Below are 18,958 nucleotides of genomic sequence, written 5' to 3' on the forward strand. Positions count from 1 at the left end.
TGTCTCTCTCTCCCTGCTGTCTGTTTCTCTCTCCCTGCTCTCTCTCTCTCTCTCTCTCCCTGCTGTCTGTCTCTCTCTCCCTCCTGTCTGTATCTGCTCTGTCCCTCCCTCCTGTCTCTCTGCTCTTTCTCTTCCTGCTCTCTCCCTCCTGTCTCTCTCTCTCTCTCTCTCTCTCTTTCTGCTCTGTCTCCCCCTCCTGACTCTCTCTCTCTCTCTCTCTCTCTCTCTCTTCTCTCTCTCTCTCTCTCTCTCTCTCTCTGCTCTGTCTCCCCCTCCTGACTCTCTCTCTCTCTCTGCTCTGTCTCTCCTCTCTCTCTCTCTCTCTCTCTCTCTCTCTCCTGTTTATCTCTCTCTCTCTCCTGTCTCTCCCTCATGTCTATCTCTACTCAGTCTCTTTCTCTCCTGTCTCCCCCTCCTCTCTCTCTTCTCTGTGTCTTCGTCTCGTCCTCCTGTCTCTCAGTCTCCCCCTCCTGTCTCTCTCCCTCCTGTCTCTCTCTGCTCTGTCTCTCCCTCCTGTCTCGCTCCGCTCTCTTTTCTACCTGTCTCTCCCTTCTGTCTCTCTCTCTTTCTCTTCCCTCTCTCTCTCTCCTGTCTCTCTTTCTCTTCCATCTCTCTCTCCCCTGTCTCTCTCTCTCCTCTGTCTCTCCCGCCTGTCTCTCTCCCCATCTCTCTCTGCTCTGTCTCTCTTTGCTCTGTTTCATTCCCTCCTCTGTCTCTCCCTCCTGTCTCTCTGCTCTGTCTCTCTCCTCTTTCCCTCTGGTCTCTCTCCCTCCTGTCCTCTGCTCTGTCTCTCTCTCCTGATGCTCTTCGCTCTATCTTCCTTCTGTCTCTCTCTCTCTCTGTGTGTGTGTACACCTGGGGGTCACTCAGTCAGAATTACATTGGCCATATACAGGGGAGATCTAACTGTATACACTGGAGATCTGATTATATACGAGGGATCTGTCTATATACAATGGCTATGTACAGGAGGATCTGACTGTATACATTGGCTATATATAGGGGAGGATCTGAATATATACGCTGGCTATATTACTAAAGGGGGGTCTGACTATATACAATGGCTATATACTAAAGAGAGATTTGGCTATATATACTGTAATTGGGTATAATGTTAGTTCCCGATCCTAAATGGGGGGTTATCTAGCTACCTATACAATAAATGGTGGAGGTCATCTGGCTACCGGCACTAAAGGGGGGTTATCTGGCTACCTAATAGCTGTCACATTATATATTTTGGCAAAACACTGCTGCATCATATGTATTTTGTAGGGAGACACTGCTTATTGTGGCTATACTACACTACCTATACTGGGGGCAACAATTCCAGGCTACATATACTGGGGGCACCTATATCTGGCATTACCCGCCATGGTGTGCTTAGCATGCCACACTCCTTTACTTTTTTTTTGGGGGGGGGGGGTTTAATTTAAGACCCAGCACCGGGTGTCAAATACCCTAGGTACGCCACTGGATCAGACATGTCGGAAATTATCAATCGAGCCATCTAATGGCTCTATCGAGTGGCACAAACGTACCATGTATTCCCAGCATAAGGTATAAATTATAATCTGGTATAAACTGGATGTCAGCTGGGTTCCTGAAGCGTAACCTAGAGAAAACTGAGCTCTTGATCTTTCCACCGCACGCTGCTGCACCCCTCCCAGATTTCCACCTCACAATTGACAACACAACCATTCTCCCTACCTCCCAGGTCCGCTGTCTGGGTGTCACCCTGGACTCTGACCTCACCTTCATCCCCCACATCCATCACCAGAGCCTGCAATTTCCACCTCCGTAATATCTCCAAGATCCGCCCCTTCTTAACCCCCGACAAAACCAAGCTGCTCATCCATGCCCTCATCATCTCCTGCCTTGATTACTTTAATCTCACCTTTCTGTTCTACCCTTGAAACGCACTGCCTCCCTTCAATCAGTGATGAACGCGGCTGCAAGACTCATCCATTCTTTGCACCGCTCCCCATCCACATCTCCCCTGTATAAATCCCTGATGAGGGATGAGCAGGGACATCGGACATCAGGCGGCAGTCAGTTCGGTGTCAGGCGGGGATGAGCGGGGATACTTGCCAGGCACTTGTCATCGCTGATTCCGGCGGGGATGCATGTCAGGCGGCAGAGCTGGCTGTAATCGGGGATGACAGGCTTCCATCCTGCACGGAATTCCGGATTTGATTGCGGAGAGGTGGCGATAAGAGAGCGCATCTAGCGGGAATGAGCGGGACAATTTGTGCTGATGCAGGCTTCCAGTTATGTTGCAGGAGCTCCGGTTTTGCTGGCGGAGAGGTGGCGAGAAGAGCATGCATGGAGCAGCCAGGGCCGGGCCGAGGCATAGGCTGGAGAGGCTCCAGCCTCAGGGCGCAGTGTAGGAGGGGGCGCACAATTCATTCAGCTGTCATTCCTAATTGTGTTTGAAGCAGAAAGAAATAAGAAAAGGGGATACATAGCAGTGACTGCAAGCCAGATAACTAGATATTAAGGTGTTGGGGAGGTTGTGGGCCCTGTGGCGCCTCTTAGTCTAATAGCAATCAGTGTGTGATAGCTGGGGTGGCAGGGATGGAGGGGCGCACTTTGGTGTCTCAGCCTTGGGTGCTGGAGGACCTTGTCCCGCCTCTGGGAGCAGCACGCCAGGACACAGACCACGTGCAGCGCTGATCGGCGGCCGTAAAGTGAGAGCAGCCTGTGTGACGTCAGCTCTTACTGTCTCATCACTATGATGCCCTCTAGCGGCGTCTTGAGACAGTGAGAGCATTGAAAGCTAAAGAGGGCTTCTGTAAATACCCGGTAAGAGGCAATTGAGATTACATACAGTACTGGGCTGATTGCAGGCAGATCTTGTTAGGCAAAGTTAATCTCCAGGGAAATATGCAAATCGGCTGTATGCAGTATGCAGTACATGTGCTCACTGTAATATTAACAGTGAGCCTATGTACAAGTACTGCATACAGCCAACTTGCAGATTGTCCTGGTGATTTACCCTGCCTAACAAGATCTGCCTGCAATCAGCCCAGTATAGTGCACTGTCACAGATTCACCCTACTATTATTATTACTGGTTGTAGGATACCAGTAAATGTGGACATGTGTAATACAAACAAACAAACACAGAACATTTATATCGCGCTTTTCTCCTTGCGGACTCAAAGCGCCAGAGCTGCAGCCACTTGGACGCGCTCTATAGGCAGTAGCAGTGTTAGGGAGACTTGCCCAAGGTCTCCTACTGAATAGGTGCTGGCTTACTGAACAGGCAGAGCCGAGATTCGAACCCTGGTCTCCTGTGTCGGAGGCAGAGCCCTTAACCATTACACTATCCAGCCACTAATACAGCCTATAACTGGAGAGGCCTAGGCAGGAGGGTAAATATGACAGTGGCACTGAACAGCTAACACTTATTTTGATCACTAAGACACTTGATTACAGCATTTGATTGGCAAAAGCGTCTTTTAGCTGTTCGGTGTCACTGTGATCATTACCCTCCTGCCTAGGTCTCAAGTTTTAGGCTGCATTGCATGTCCACATTTATCTTGATCATAGTTAAGGGCATGGGGCTGGCCAGTACAGTGGGCACATCTGGCTTTAAAGAGGAACTCCAGTGAAAATAATGTAATAAAAAATGCTTCATTTTTTACAATAATTATGTATAAATGATTTAGTGAGTGTTTGCCTATTGTAAAATCTTTTAAATCCCTGATTTACATTCTGACATTTATTACATGGTGATATTTTTACTGTTGGCAGGTGATGTAGCTGCTGCATGCTTTTTTGGCAGTTGGAAACAGCTGTAAACAGCTATTTCCCACAATGCAACAAGGTTCACAGACAGGAAACTGCCAGGAGTACCACGGTACTCAGAGCTTCTTGTTGGAGGGGTTTCACCACAATATCAGTCATACAGCGCCCCATGATGGTCTGTTTGTGAAAAGGAATAGATTTCTCATGTAAAAGGGGGTATCAGCTACTGATTGGGATGAAGGTCAATTATTGGTCATGGTTTCTTTAGTCATGGTTTCTCTTGTAAGGACAGGGGCTGGCCATTACTGAGGGCACATCTGGCTATAAGCAGAGGGGCTGGCCATTGCTGCAGGCACATGTGGCTTTAAAGAGCGGGGATGGCCATTACTGTGGTCACATCTGGCTATAAGGAGAGGGGCTGGCCATTACTGCGGGCACATTTGGCTACTGGATGGGGGTGGTTTCCTAATTCTAGGGGCAGTCTGGATGCTCTCGTTCACAGTCAAGATTAAAATGATGGCAGTTTACGGTACTTTCTGCCCATTATACCGGTATTTTCTTCTTTTTTTTTCAGATATGGATACTGGTAATCTTGCACCAAAACGAAAACGCAGGTCATACGAAGCTGCTTTCAAGCTTAAGGTTGTGACAAAAGCAAAAGAAAGCAATAACAGTATTGCAAGTAGGGAATTTGGAGTTGATGAAAAACAAGTGAGGGAGTGGCGGAAAATGAAAGCCGAGTTAACACAGATTCCAAAAGCTAAAAAAGCTCTACGTGGTACGACAACTTCTTATAAGACTCTAGAGAGTGAATTGCACAAATGGGTTCTAGAGTGTCGGCAAAATGGTTACTGTGTAACACGCATGGGAATATGGCTATGTGCCCTTCAAATGGCAAAGGAAGACAAGTACAAAGTACCAGGTATTGAAAATTTTGCTGCGTCAGCAGGATGGTGTACCCGCTTCATGAATCGGTTTGGCCTGTGTTTGCGACAAAGAACAAAGATTTCACAGAAGTTGCCACAAGACCTTACAGAAAAAGTGACGTCTTTCCATTCATTCATTATCAAACAGAGGAGGCTTTATAATTATGACCTGGGAGACATAGGGAACATGGATGAAACAGCCATGACGTTTGATCTTCCAAGCACTAGAACTGTATCAAGTATGGGGGAAAAAAATATTTTTGTCAGAACCACAGGAAATGAAAAAAATCATTTCACAGTTGTCCTGTCATGTTTGGCTAATGGAACCAAGCTGCGGCCTATCATCATTTTTAAAAGAAAGACATTGCCTAAAAATGTAAAATTCCCTCCGCGAATCACTGTGCGTACCCAAGTTAAAGGCTGGATGGATGAAGAAGGAACAAAAAAATGGCTGGAAGAAATTTGGAAATGGACGACCAGGAGCAGCCTTAAAGAAAAACCCATCTTTGCTGGTTTGGGATATGTTCAGGGCCCACATATCCGATGACATCAAAGAACTTGCAAAATCTAGTCAAGTTACTTTAGCTGTTATTCCAGGTGGGGTAACATCTGTATTGCAGTCCCTGGATGTTTCTTTAAACAAACCCTTTAAAGACCGTGTGCACAAGATGTGGCACGAATGGATGTCATCTGGTCAAGCTGAACTGACAAAAGGTGGAAATCTAAAGAAGCCCAGCATGGAAATCATAACAAAGTGGGTTCGAGATGCCTGGGAAGACATTCCTGATGAGATGGTGCGACGTGCCTTCCTGAAATGTGGCATCAGTAATGCCATGGATGGCAGTGAAGACTGCGCTTTGTAAGAGGATGACAGCAGTGATGGGGACGAAAATGAAGTCAGTGATGAAGATATCTATGTTGAGAACCCCACACAACTTGAAGATGTGTTTGCAGATACAGATGATGAGGGATCCAGTTTTGAAGGATTTTGAACTGTTTTAGCTTGCTTGCTGGTTGTACTCTTAAGTTATTGATTACTGTATAGACTATTGCCTTGGTTAAGCCTATTCTTCACTAGATTTACCATAGTTTACTACAGTTATCAGTTTAGTCTTTTTACAGATATTGCAACTTGTAAGCTTCACTGTAAAGTCTTTGAGTTCTAGCCTATCGTATAATGAGCCTATACTAGAATTGAGTGCTGTCCTTATTTAGACTCATGTTTTCTTTAAAATAAATATTTTAAAACATATACTGTAAAACAAGTTGTTTGACCCAGCACTCTAATTGGAGACAAGCGTGCTATAGCTGATCAGAGCTCATCAAGTTCAAAAATAGCAAAAAAGAAGTATCAGCAGCACCGCTAAAGTAAAAAAGATAGCTCTTTATTTGTGCAATAAAATCACATAGCAAAGATAGAGCTGAAGGCAACTACAGCCCGCTGTTTCGAAGCGACATGCTTCTTCTTCAAGTTGCAAGCTCAAAACATATACTGTAGTGATGTCTGAAGTAATGTAATTTTTTTTTTGCCAGTAATGGCAGGGAACACACTTAGCAGAATCGCATGCGTTTTTCACTTTGTACTATGGGAAAACGCATGCCATTCTGCTAAGTGCGTTCCCTGCCACAGGCTTTAACTGAACATAAGCCTGTAAGGGCTCAAACCCACTAGCGGCCTTTTCTAAGTGCTAGCGATTTGAAAAGCTCTTGCTAATGCAATGCTATGGGGGATTTTTATAAAATCACATCGCTCAAGTGTGATTACACCCATAACATTACATTAGCAAGAGATTTTCAAATCATAAGAGTTTAGAAATGGCTTAGTAATGTACTGCTAGTGGGTTCCAGGCCTCAGGGAGCTCAGAGCTTACCAATATAAAAAATCTTTATTACACATAGTAGGCAAAATGATACTATAGAAACTAGCTTATAAACCCCCACCATTAAAATCAAAGCTATGCAGTCAAATCAACTGACATGAAGACCTGAGATTGTTTCTTTAAGGAGTGCATTCAAATTACCATAAACCAAATACTGGTATTTTAATATCTTTAGGCTTAATTTACAGGATTATCCACCAAAGCATAATATTCACTGAAGAACTCCACTTTCACCCTTCTGTCACCCCGTGTGTGTGCAGCTAACACGCCTCTCAGTGCAATGCTGCAACATACTCATTAATGAGACATATACTGTATGCAGAGCAATACATTTGGGACCCCCATACTACCTGTTTTTCTATTGAAGGGGTACATTAATCAATTATACAATAGGAGAAGCCCAGCTTTTATCTGCAGGCCGCACTATTGTTATTAGACAGATGGGTGGTTCCCAGATACCAAAATTTAGCAGTTAGGTTCACCAGATACCAAACTTTAATAGTTACTATGCTCCTCAGATGCAGAACTGTAATAGCCATGGCTTCCCTTGATACAAGAATGAAGTAGTGATGTGTCTTAATATTAAAGAATTAAGTAATTCTATGCTCCCATCTGTGGAGAACAGCAGATCTGATTGGTAAATGGTTTGTTAATTACTTAGGCAGAAAGAGGAGGTTAATAGTGCAGTCTCTAATGAAAACTAGTGCTACACAGTATGGATTTCAAACTAGAAAAGTAATGCAACCTGGCATTATATTCAGTTTTGGAAATTTATAGCTGGCTGCAAATTGAATATTTTTACTTACAGTACTTTGCAAAAGTATAGCACAGTAGTGATACATGTTAGCAGCAAATTTAAACTACTTTTTAAAATACACAGGAAGGGACAGCCTGACAATGCTCAGCAGCCGTGATCTGATCTGTTAGTTCTCTCCCTGCCCTGTGCCTGACTGAGGACTATAGCAGCTCATCAGTTTCATATCCTCCTGACGTGTGTGATGGGAGTGTTTCAAATGCGTTTAGAATGAAAGTAACTTTCCTCAGTTGGGAAAAATGGAACAGTCTTCACCTCTGCCTAGAATGGAGATAGAGTAACGCACAGGGAGGGGGTGTAGCAGCTGCACATACAAAAATAAAGGAGCTTGAACACCCGATAATTCTTCTACTGTTTTTTGTTTGTGTTTGGTTGGGTTATATTACTATATTTTTCGGACTATAAGATGCTCCTGGCCATAAAATGCACCTAGGTTTAGAGGACAAAAACCAGTAGAAAAATATATATACTAAAGCTGGTGCATCCATGGTGAAGGCGCATCTTGTGGATTATGCCCCCTTTGTACCTCATTCCCTCTTTGTACCTCATGCCCTATAGAACCTATTGTGTCTCCCTGTGTCCTCCTCAGTCCCCCTTGTGTCCTCCTGTGTCTGCCTCTGACCTCCTTGACTCCTCCTCTCTTCCCCTTTGTGTCTTCCTTGTGTCCTCCTCTGTGCCCCTTTGTGTCCCCGTGTCCTCCGTTTGTCCCCCGTGTCCTCCTCTGCATGGGCACAGTACAGGGAGTCCTCGATATTGCAGTGGGTTGGACGTTCATATTGGCTGGCTTTCACAAATCTGCATTTGGACTATAATATGCATTGACTTTTTCCCCCAATTTTGGATGAGAAAAAGTGAGTCATATAGTCCAAAAATACAGTAATTTTCTTGCTCGGCTGTAGAACTACCACCCGTTGTGGACAAATTCCCATTGGCAACCGAATGGGACCCTGGGACCAGTCAGAATACTTTGCCCTGAATCTGAATTTCTGCAATGCTTTGATTTTTTTATGTCAGGAACATGGGTTCTTGCCTCCTTCTCGGACACTAATATGAGTAGTTTAATGGAAGGGGGTTAAATTATTTGAGGCCACACACTTGAGGGAGTTTTAAAAAAGAAAAAAGACAATACCATAAACTCCTAAATGTATCTTCTTTTGCTTATTTTGAATCCTTTACTAACTTGTTCGAATTCCTGATTTTAGGGGGATTTAGTGTGACGTGTGGCAGTGTAATGGGGGAAGGGTGGGTGAAGTTACTGTATGGAGAGTGTACTGTACTAAGTGCAATGTAGTGCAGGGATTAATGTCATATTTCAATATATGGTCTCTTCCTATCTCCTCCGCCCTCTCCTGACCTCCTGTCTTCCCTCAACTCCTGTTGCTCTCCCCCATCTCTATCTCTGCTTACTATCCCTCTCCACTATAACTCTCACTACCACCTCTGTCTTTCCATCACTGCTCTATTTTTCTTGCTCCCTACCAATCTCTGTTTCTCTCCACCACCTCTGTTTCTCAATTCTTTGTCCTCTACCTCTTTCTCTGCAACCTTCACCAATCCCTTGACTCCTTCAACTCTTTTCTATGTTTTTTCTATGTTTGTCTTCCACTTCATTCCACTCTCTGCACAGCTTCAATCTCTCACAACAACTCCTCTCTACAACTAAAGGAGTTAATATGGGCACCAGCTGTTTGGGCACCGCCCTAGAGCAAATGCAAGTTAGCAGCTTGGCGTAGCCAGGTGTATGATTTGCATACATTCACTTGGCCATCTAATCAGCCAGAGTGTATAGACTGGAAACCAGTGTCTGGCTATATAATAGCAGAGCACCGATGCCTGAATCGCCAGATCCAAACAATTATTTAATGAGCAGTTCCAACTGGTTGTGGCCAATTTCAAATGAGTATTGATACATTTGCTGCCTTGCTGCCTGGTATGGTGAATTTCTCTGTATACAGAGTAGGGCCAAGAGGAAGAAGAACAGATCAGTAACCCACAATTTTTAAACACCTCATACCGACTTAATTTTTGGGGGAGTCATCTCTTGCTATTTAAAGGCAACCTGAATCAAGCAAAATTATTTAACTTTAACACATGATGCACCTGCAAATGAATATTACATACTTACCTCACCGTCAGTTCCTCTCAGCAGTTCACCATTTTCATTCTTAAAACAATTCCTTTCAGTTCTGACAAGATTTTGTCAGATCTGAAATATTTAAGTTGCTATCAGTTATATATTAGTTGTTGTGAGTTATAACTGAAAGGACAGCTGATGAGCAAGGTAATGTCCACGGTTCCCTATGGCTCACATGGCGATATTACAGTTTAACAGTGTGCTGACCAGACAACTGGGTAATTTGCCATTTTAAAAATGGAGGACAGAGAATTCCTTCGATCACAGTGGACAAACAAAATGCGGAAGAGGAGAAAGGGACTGGGGTTTCAGTTCAGGTTTGCTTTACAGGTTGCCAGCACTAAGGTATATTCACATCCTTTCTGTCACCAGTTTTGGAAGGAGGATGTACCATAAACGTTATTCTTTAGTGCCCATGAGCAGGGTATCCCACCGTTGAGCCAGAACACCCCTTCCCTCCACTTTGGCAGACGTCAGCAGCAGGAAACAAAGCTGGTTAGTATCTCGCCCTTCTCCCTGTTTCTGCAGGAATCACAGCTCTCACATGACTCATATTGCAGCCGGCCTCCTGTACTTGCATGTACAAGGTCCTGGCTTGATGATGTTATCAAACTGGGACTTGGTACATGCGATAGCAGTCATCACAGGTAAGGGAGAAGTGAAAGATTCTTACCAGTATCTCTTCTTGCTACTGATATGTGCACGGCGAAGGGCCACTAGACCACCTAGACCACCAGCAAGCTAGAACGTCATATGTCTAAGAGGCAAGTAGTTCTGGTTTGGAAGTGTGGAGGCCAGCTAAATCAGCAGTACTAGGAATGATTTTGATGTGCTGATGGACACCACTCCTGCTCCACGGCCTGAGTAGGGCAGTACTGGTTTGTCTGTCTCTGGTGAGCATTGCAACAGTTACTGGAAACTAATCCTAGAGAGAATACCTGGAGTTTATTAGAGTGGAGCGTGAGAGATAGAGCATAGTGCCAGGTCGAGAGAGCATGACGCCAAGTGAAGAGAAATGTTGTAGAGTGCCAGACTAAGGCAGCCTGCCAGCATAAACTGAAGATAGCTGAAGTTCAGTTGCACTGCTCAGGTCCCCTAGGTAGAAAGAAATACCGTTGCTGTTGAGCTCAAAAGTTACATTTTCTGCCACAGAAAATGGGTCATCTATTTTACTTGTCCAGTGGCAGTGGTCTAGATCAGGGCTTTTCAACCTTTTCACTAACTGTACCACTGTTATCTCCTGAAAAATTTCAAGTACCACCAGTGTGTCTGGGCTGTAGATTGGACTCGATCAGGCTCGGCTGTTTCCACCGGAGCCCAAGTGTTGAGCCGCTACTGCGCATTCACTCACGCCAACAAGGAGATCTTCGGGAGGTCCCAGCGCTGGATCCTCTCTACTGAGGAAGAAGCCTCTTTGGGATCCAAAGGCTTCCCCCTCCTTAGGTAAGTACCTCCAGGGGCACTTTTTTCTTACAGGTACACATTAAGAAAAGGAGGGGCATATGGGAGGGAATAGCAGGAGGCATTGATGGGGAAAAGGATTAAAATTAGATTGCTAGCCTAATGATTGCCATTATTAGCCAATTAGCCAATATCGGTAGCCTCCACTCACCACCAGATAGCTGGGCAGTGAGTCACCACAAAGTTTGGCTGCCCCTCGCTGTGCTGCCCTGCGGAATAGTTCAGACCTCAGATCAGCGATAACCCGGCCACAGTGTCGAGATAGCCAGGCAAACGGTGCACAGTGACGGCACGTATACTTTAAATACAGGCAGTGAGCAGTAATGTCACTTTATTGTATTTGAAGTATACTACTTCTGTATTTGAAGCATACCCACCGTCATTGTGCATTATTCACCTGGCTGTCTCCTCACCGCTGATCTGAGGTCTGAAGTATGCCACAAGGCAGCACAGCAAAGAGCAGGGCAGGATAAGTGGCAGCCGGGCAATTAAGTAAGGAGACGCAGCGATCAGCGGGGATAGAGGAGAGGCAGAGCTACTGCAGAAAGCTCTTCCTCCTCCAGGAAATGCTCCCCTTTTTTGCCCTGGGGATTTGAGGGTGATAAAACCCTTGTTCAGCCACGGGATAGCAGCGTTTTAGGTCAGGCATAGATCCTCCAGAGTCTCTTTAAAGTGAATCTAAGACAGAGGGACAAGAGGATTTTTACTTACCTGGCGGTTCTTCCAGCCTCCTGTAGTCTGTCAGTTTCCTCGGTGTCCTCCCGGTCTGATCCATTGGGCTATTGCAGTCAAAATAAAGTCTGCCACCCAGGGGCTACTGCACTCCTTGATCACGTTTCCGTGGCAAGAAGTATTCTGTACATGCGCAGAGCGCTCCCGGTAACAGGTGCACAGTGGTCTTTTGTAGATTAGTGTGCTCCTGTCGCTGACTTTACCGAGGCTGACAATGGCATAATGGAGCGAACCGGGAGGACACAGTCTGAGGTGACAGAATGCAAGGGGCTTGCAGAAGCCCTAGGTAAGTAAAATCTTCATGTTCTTACTGTCTTTATGCTTTAAAGAGACTCCGTAACAAAAATTGCATCCTGTTTTTTATCAACCTACAAGTTCCAAAAGCTATTCTAATGTGTTCTGGCTTACTGCAGCACTTTGTACTATCACAGTCTCTGTAATAAATCAACTTATCTCTCTCTTGTCAGACTTGTCAGCCTGTGTCTGGAAGGCTGCCAAGTTCTTCAGTGTTGTGGTTCTGCTATGAACTCCGCCCTCCAGACCCCTCTATGCACACTGCCTGTGTATTATTTAGATTAGAGCAGCTTCTCTCCTCTCTTATCTTTTACAAGCTGGATAAATCGTCCTCTGAGCTGGCTGGGCTTTCACATAGTGAGGAATTACAGACAAGGGCAAAGCTGTTTGCAGGAAGAAAAGAGCAGCCTGAAACTTCAGTGCATGAGAGATGCAGGGGGAAAGAAACACACAAATGATCTCTTGAGATTCAAAAGGAAGGCTGTATACAGCCTGCTTGTGTATGGATGTATTTTCTATGTGTGGACATACTGTACATCAACCTACTTCCTGTTTTGGTGGCCATTTTGTTTGTTTATAAACAAACTTTTTAAAACTGTTTTTAACCACTTTTAATGCGGCGGGGAGCGGCGAAATTGTGACAGAGGGTAATAGGAGATGTCCCCTAACGCACTGGTATGTTTACTTTTGTGTGATTTTAACAATACAGATTCTCTTTAATATTCCTCGCAATTCAGATTTACATTTGGTATAATAATCAGCTTCTCAGTTCTGCTAATCTAGTGCTCCCTCTAGTGACCAGTCTGTATATGACACTGGTTTAGAGAAATAAAAACAATAAAAAAAGTTGCTAAAATGGTACCTGAGATGAAGCTAATGCTAATGCCCTTATATATACTTACCTTGGGCATCCTCCAGCCCTATGAGGCTCGTGGGCTCTCTCGCCGTTGTCGTACGTACGTTGTAGTAGTGGTTAGTGCTCTCGCCTTGCAGGGCTGAGTCCCTGGTTCGAATCTGTAACGATTGATGTCAGCGAGAACAGATTTCTCTGATTATCAAGCTTTCTGTCTCTGGTGATCTGCAGATCTGCAGTATCACTAATAATACAGACGCTATACCTGATTATGTGTGATCTGCAGAATCACCAATAATACTGGTATAGCCAGAAACAGGACAACCAATGTAAGGGTAGGTGTTTGGTGCAACAGTAATGATAGAGATACTCGCTTTCCCAGAGGAGCTGGGAGAGAGCAATATCTCTATATAACACAGGAATACAAACTCCAGCAAGCTGGAGATACAGACAATAGTGAGATAGTACACCGGAGGAGCGGGTAGGAATATGTTTAAACAAGTGTACTGATCACCCGAGGCGTGGGTGATTCAGACTGTAGGGTAGCCACTATCACCTGAGAAACAGGTAGAGAGGATAGTACTGTAGTGACTATTCACCTGAGGAGCAGGTGATAAAGACTGCACTGCAGCTACTGACCACCTGAGGAGCAGGTGATTCAGATAGTACTGCAGCTACTGACCACCTGAGGAGCAGGTGATTCAGATAGTACTGCAGCTAGTAATCAGCCGAGGAGCAGGTGATTCAGACTGTACTGCAGCTACTGACCACCTGTGGAGCAGGTGATTCAGATAGTACTGCAGCCAGTAGTCACCTGTGAAGCAGGCGATGCTTGCAGAGAATCCCTCACCAGTGACTAGGCCCACTGGTGAGGACAGGAGAGTCAGACAAGCAGGTTTGGCAACGAGCGGACAGATACGGTACAGAGACAGAAAGCTAGATCAGAGTAGTATTTCAGGCAGAGTCGGCAACTATATCAGATAGGCAAAGGTACAGGCTCAGTAAACAGAAGAGTAGTCAAGCTAGCAGAAGGTCATAACAAATAATACAATACAATTAGTACTTTAAGCAATAAACAGAATCTGGCTAAGTGTGGTTCCCCAGCTCCTGCAGGTTCTAGCACAATTTGGGATCTGACTAGGTCTGAGTGCTAACACGTAGCATTTTCAACAGCAGACACGGAGCAACTCAACGACCTGTCCTATATTTACTGCAAGCGCTCCACAGCGCCGCCCCAGTCACTCAGCCAATCTGGAGCATAGCTGCAGTCAGCTGACCGACTGATCAGCTGACTCCCCTTCTAGTTGCATAAAGGTCCTGTTGCCTGGCGCGCGCGCGTAGCCCTTAGTCTATGAGCAATTGAAGGACCAGGCAAAGCACCAGCATGTAACTGCGCGGCGGGGACCGCTGGCTGAGACGCGGAGATAGCCGCCATGCCGCTTGCTGTTGCGGCAGTATCTCCGCTATAACAACAACTTCATTAATTAATTCTTGGAAGACGGCAGGCACATTACACAACCCGAAGGGCATGACCAGATACTCGTAGTGCCCATCGGGCGTGTTGAACGCCGTCTTCCATTCGTCACCGTCCCTAATGCGTACCAGGTTGTATGCCCCTCGAAGGTCCAGTTTAGAGAAAATACTGGCATTGGTCACCTGAGCAAACAAATCGTCTATCAGAGGCAGTGGATAGCGATTTTTCACTGTGATCTTATTTAACCCCGATAGTCAATACAAGGTCTGAGCCCACCGTCCTTCTTCTGCACAAACAAGAACCCAGCCCCCGCTGGGGATCTGGAAGGACGGATGAAGCCCTTGGCCAAATTTTCCTTAATATACTCCTGCATAGCCAGCTTCTCGGGCCCAGACAAATTATAGAGATGACCTCTAGGAGGCATACAACCTGATCTTAAAGAGGATCTGTAACGTCAAAACGTCCCCTGGGGGGTACTCACCTCGGGTGGAGGAAGCCTCCGGATCCTAATGAGGCTTCCCACACCATCCTCCGTCCCTCAGGGGCTCGCTGCAGCCCTCCGTTAAAGATGACGTCAATATTTACCTTCCCGGCTCCTGCGCAGGCGCTCTGACGGCTGTCGGCTCCGAAGTAGGCGGAAATACCCGATCGCGTCGGGTGTGCTCTACTGCGCAGGCGCAAGTTTCCGGCGCCTGCGCAGTCGAGCGGACCCGACTGAGATCGGGTATTTCCGTGTAGTTTGGAGCCGAAAGCAGCCACAGCGCCCCCGCTGGAGCCAGCAAAGGTAAATATTGAATTTACAGTCGGGTCTGTCGCTGTTCGGTGGGCTGCAGTGAGACCCCCGTGGGACAGAGGACGGCGTGGGAAGCCTCATTAGGATCCGGAGGCTTCCCCCACCCGAGGTGAGTACCCCCCAGGGGATGTTTTCGAGGTTACAGAGTCTCTTTAACTCAATTAGAGTTGGGCCGAACCTCCGAATTTTAGGTTCGCGAACCGGGTTCGCGAACTTCCGCGGAAGGTTCGGTTCGCGTTAAAGTTCGCGAACCGCAATAGACTTCAATGGGGATGCGAACTTTGAAAAAAAAAATAATTATGCTGGCCACAAAAGTGATGGAAAAGATGTTTCAAGGGGTCTAACATCTGGAGGGGGGCATGGCGGAGTGGGATATACGCCAAAAGTCCCCAGGAAAAATCTGGATTTGACGCAAAGCAGCGTTTTAAGGACAAAAATCATATTGAATGCTAAATGACAGGCCTAAAGTGCTTTAAAACATCTTGCATGTGTATACATCAATCAGGTAGTGTAATTAAGGTACTGCTTCACACTGACACACCAAACTGTTCACTGAACAGAACAGGTATGCAGTGGCGGGTTCACTAAACAGGTATACAGTGGCGGGTCCACTGAACAAAACAGGTATGCAGTGGCGGGTCCACTGAACAGAACAGGTATGCAGTGGTGGGTTCACAGAACAGGTATGCAGTGGTGGGTTCACAGAACAGGTATGCAGTGGCAGGATCACTGAACAGGTATGCAGTGGTGGGTGGGTTCACAGAACAGGTATGCAGTGGCAGGATCACTGAACAGGTATGCAGTGGTGGGTGGGTTCACAGAACAGGTATGCAGTGGTGGGTTCACAGAACAGGTATGCAGTGGCAGGATCACTGAACAGGTATGCAGTGGTGGGTGGGTTCACAGAACAGGTATGCAGTGGCAGGATCACTGAACAGGTATGCAGTGGTGGGTGGGTTCACAGAACAGGTATGCAGTGGTGGGTTCACAGAACAGGTATGCAGTGGCAGGATCACTGAACAGGTATGCAGTGGTGGGTGAGTTCACAGAACAGGTATGCAGTGGTGGGTTCACAGAACAGGTATGCAGTGGCAGGATCACTGAACAGGTATGCAGTGGTGGGTGGGTTCACAGAACAGGTATGCAGTGGCAGGATCACAGAACAGGTATGCAGTGGTGGGTTCACAGAACAGGTATGCAGTGGCAGGATCACTGAACAGGTATGCAGTGGTGGGTGGGTTCACAGAACAGGAATGCAGTGGCAGGATCACTGAACAGGTATGCAGCCAGGAAAAGCTAAGCCTAACTAATCTTTCCCTATGAGAGACAGACAGCAGCTCGCCCTACTCTCTCTAATGCAGGCACACGAGTGGCCGTAATGGCCGCCGCTGCCTGCCTTATATAAGGGGGGTGGGGCTCCAGGGGCTAGTGTAGCCTAATTGGCTACACTGGGCCTGCTGACTGTGATGTAGAGGGTCAAAGTTGACCCTCATAGTGCATTGTGGGGCGAACCGAACTTCCGGAAACGTTCGCCTGCGGGAGGAGAACGCGAACCACCGAAGTTCGCCGGGAACCGTTCGCCGGCGAACCGTTCGGCCCATCTCTAAACTCAATGGGACATTCGAAACTCAGATGAGCTGAGAATTTGTCTGCTGATTTGGGACAAAACACATCAGAAAATTCTGCGTACTGCACTGGCACTCCTTTTACTTGAACCTTGGTGGCACAAACAGCAACTCTCTCCAAACAATGATGATGACAATGGGTTGACCAGCTCTGTAGCTGACCTGAAGCCCAGTCAATCTGAGGGGAGTGTAGTTGCAACCAAGGCATACCGAGGATAATGGTAGAAGTTGCCATTTGCAGGACAAAGAACTGTAGTTTCTCCTTATGTAGCACCCCTATGGTACATAACAACGGGGGAGTCTGGGAAAGAGGCTGTCTACACTGTAACAGAGAATCATCTACCGCAGTGATCAGAATCTGACGATCCAGCGGGAGTAAAGGAATACCCAATTTTTTCACAAAGTCATAGTCTATAAAATTAGCTGCAGAGCCTGAGTCCACGAATGCCTCAGTGACCGTGGCCCGACCTTCCCAGGTAATGGAGCAAGGGAGGAGCAAACGATTATTGTTTAGAGGTAGAAACGACTCGCCTAGGATATTACCTCTAACTACACCTAGGCGGCAGCGTTTCCCGACTTCTTAGGACAATTCTGGACAATGTGATCCTCCTCAGCACAGTATAGACAGAGTCTTTCTGACCTTCTGCGATTCTTTTCCACTTGCGTTAACCTAGAGTGACCGAGCTGCATCGGTTCATCTTGAGGTGACGAGGGTGGAGAAGAGTCGTAGGAAACAGATCTTACAGCGTTTTTCCTACGGGTCTGTCTCTGATAACGAAGGCGGCAATCAACCCGTACCGCCAAAGAAATTGCTTCGTCTAGGGATTTAGGCTCAGGATGCCCCAACATCAAATCAGAAACTGCATCAGATAATCCTGACAGGAAACAGCCTAACAATGCATACGTTCCCAATCTAGCTGATACATCCCACCTCCTAAACTTCGCGGCATAAATTTCCACCGGATTACGACCCTGCCTGAGAGCTTTTAGTTTCCTCTCAGCCGTGATAGCAATATCCAGATCATCGTATATAATGGCCATGGCCTTAAAAAACTCCTGAACTGAGGATAAGGCCTTATGCTTTGCATGCAGACTATATGCCTATGTTTGTGAATCTCCTGACAGAAGGGTCTTTATAAATGTTACCCTCTGGTTCTCAGATCCTGACAGATTGGGCCTCAACTCAAAATAAGACAAGACACGATTCCTGAAATTCTGAAATTCAGATCTATGCCCAGAAAACTTTTCAGGTACGGACATACGAAGGTCCGTGACTGGAGGGGATCGCACTGCATCAACGGCTGTTTGAAGTACCTGTACAGTCCCAGACAGTTGTGTAATCTGAGTCTGTTGAGTATTAATCACCCCGGTAAGATTGTTTACCGCGGTGGTCAGGACTTCAACTTGGTCACGCAGTGCGTCCATAATGTTTGGTCTGCTGTTCTGTAACGATTGGTGTCAGCGAGAACAGATTTCTCTGATTATTGGTGATCTGCAGTATCACCAATAATACAGACGCTATACCTGATTATGTGTGATCTGCAGAATCACCAATAATACTGGTATAGCCAGAAACAGGACAAGCAATGTAAGGGTAGGTGTTTGGTGCAACAGTAATGATAGAGATACTCGCTTTCCCAGAGGAGCTGGGAGATAGGAATATCTCTATATAACACAGGAATACAAACTCCAGCAAGCTGAAGATGCAGACAATAGTGAGATAGTACAGCCGAGGAGCGAGTAGGAATATGTTTAAACTAGTGTACTGATCTCCCGAGGCGCGGGTGATTCAGACTGTAGTGTGGCCACTATCACCTGAGGAGCAGGTAGAGAGGATAGTACTGTAGTGACTATTCACCCGAGGAGCAGGTGATTCAGACTGTACTGAAGCTACTGACCACCTGAGGAGCAGGTGATTCAGATAGTACTGCAGCTTCTGACCACCTGAGGAGCAGGTGATTCAGATAGTACTGCAGCTAGTAATCACCTGAGGAGCAGGTGATTCAGACTGTACTGCAGCTACTGACCACCTGTGGAGCAGGTGATTCAGACAGTACTGCAGCCAGTAGTCACCTGTGAAGCAGGCAATGCTAGCAGATAATCCCTCACCAGTGACTAGGCCCACTGGTGAGGACAGGAGAGTCAGACAAGCAGGTTTGGCAACGAGCGGACAGATACAGTACAGAGACAGAAAGCTAGATCAGAGTAGTATTTCAGGCAGAG

The sequence above is a fragment of the Hyperolius riggenbachi genome, chromosome 9, assembly GCF_040937935.1.
Source record: "Hyperolius riggenbachi isolate aHypRig1 chromosome 9, aHypRig1.pri, whole genome shotgun sequence".
NCBI classification, from domain to species: Eukaryota; Metazoa; Chordata; class Amphibia; order Anura; family Hyperoliidae; genus Hyperolius; species Hyperolius riggenbachi.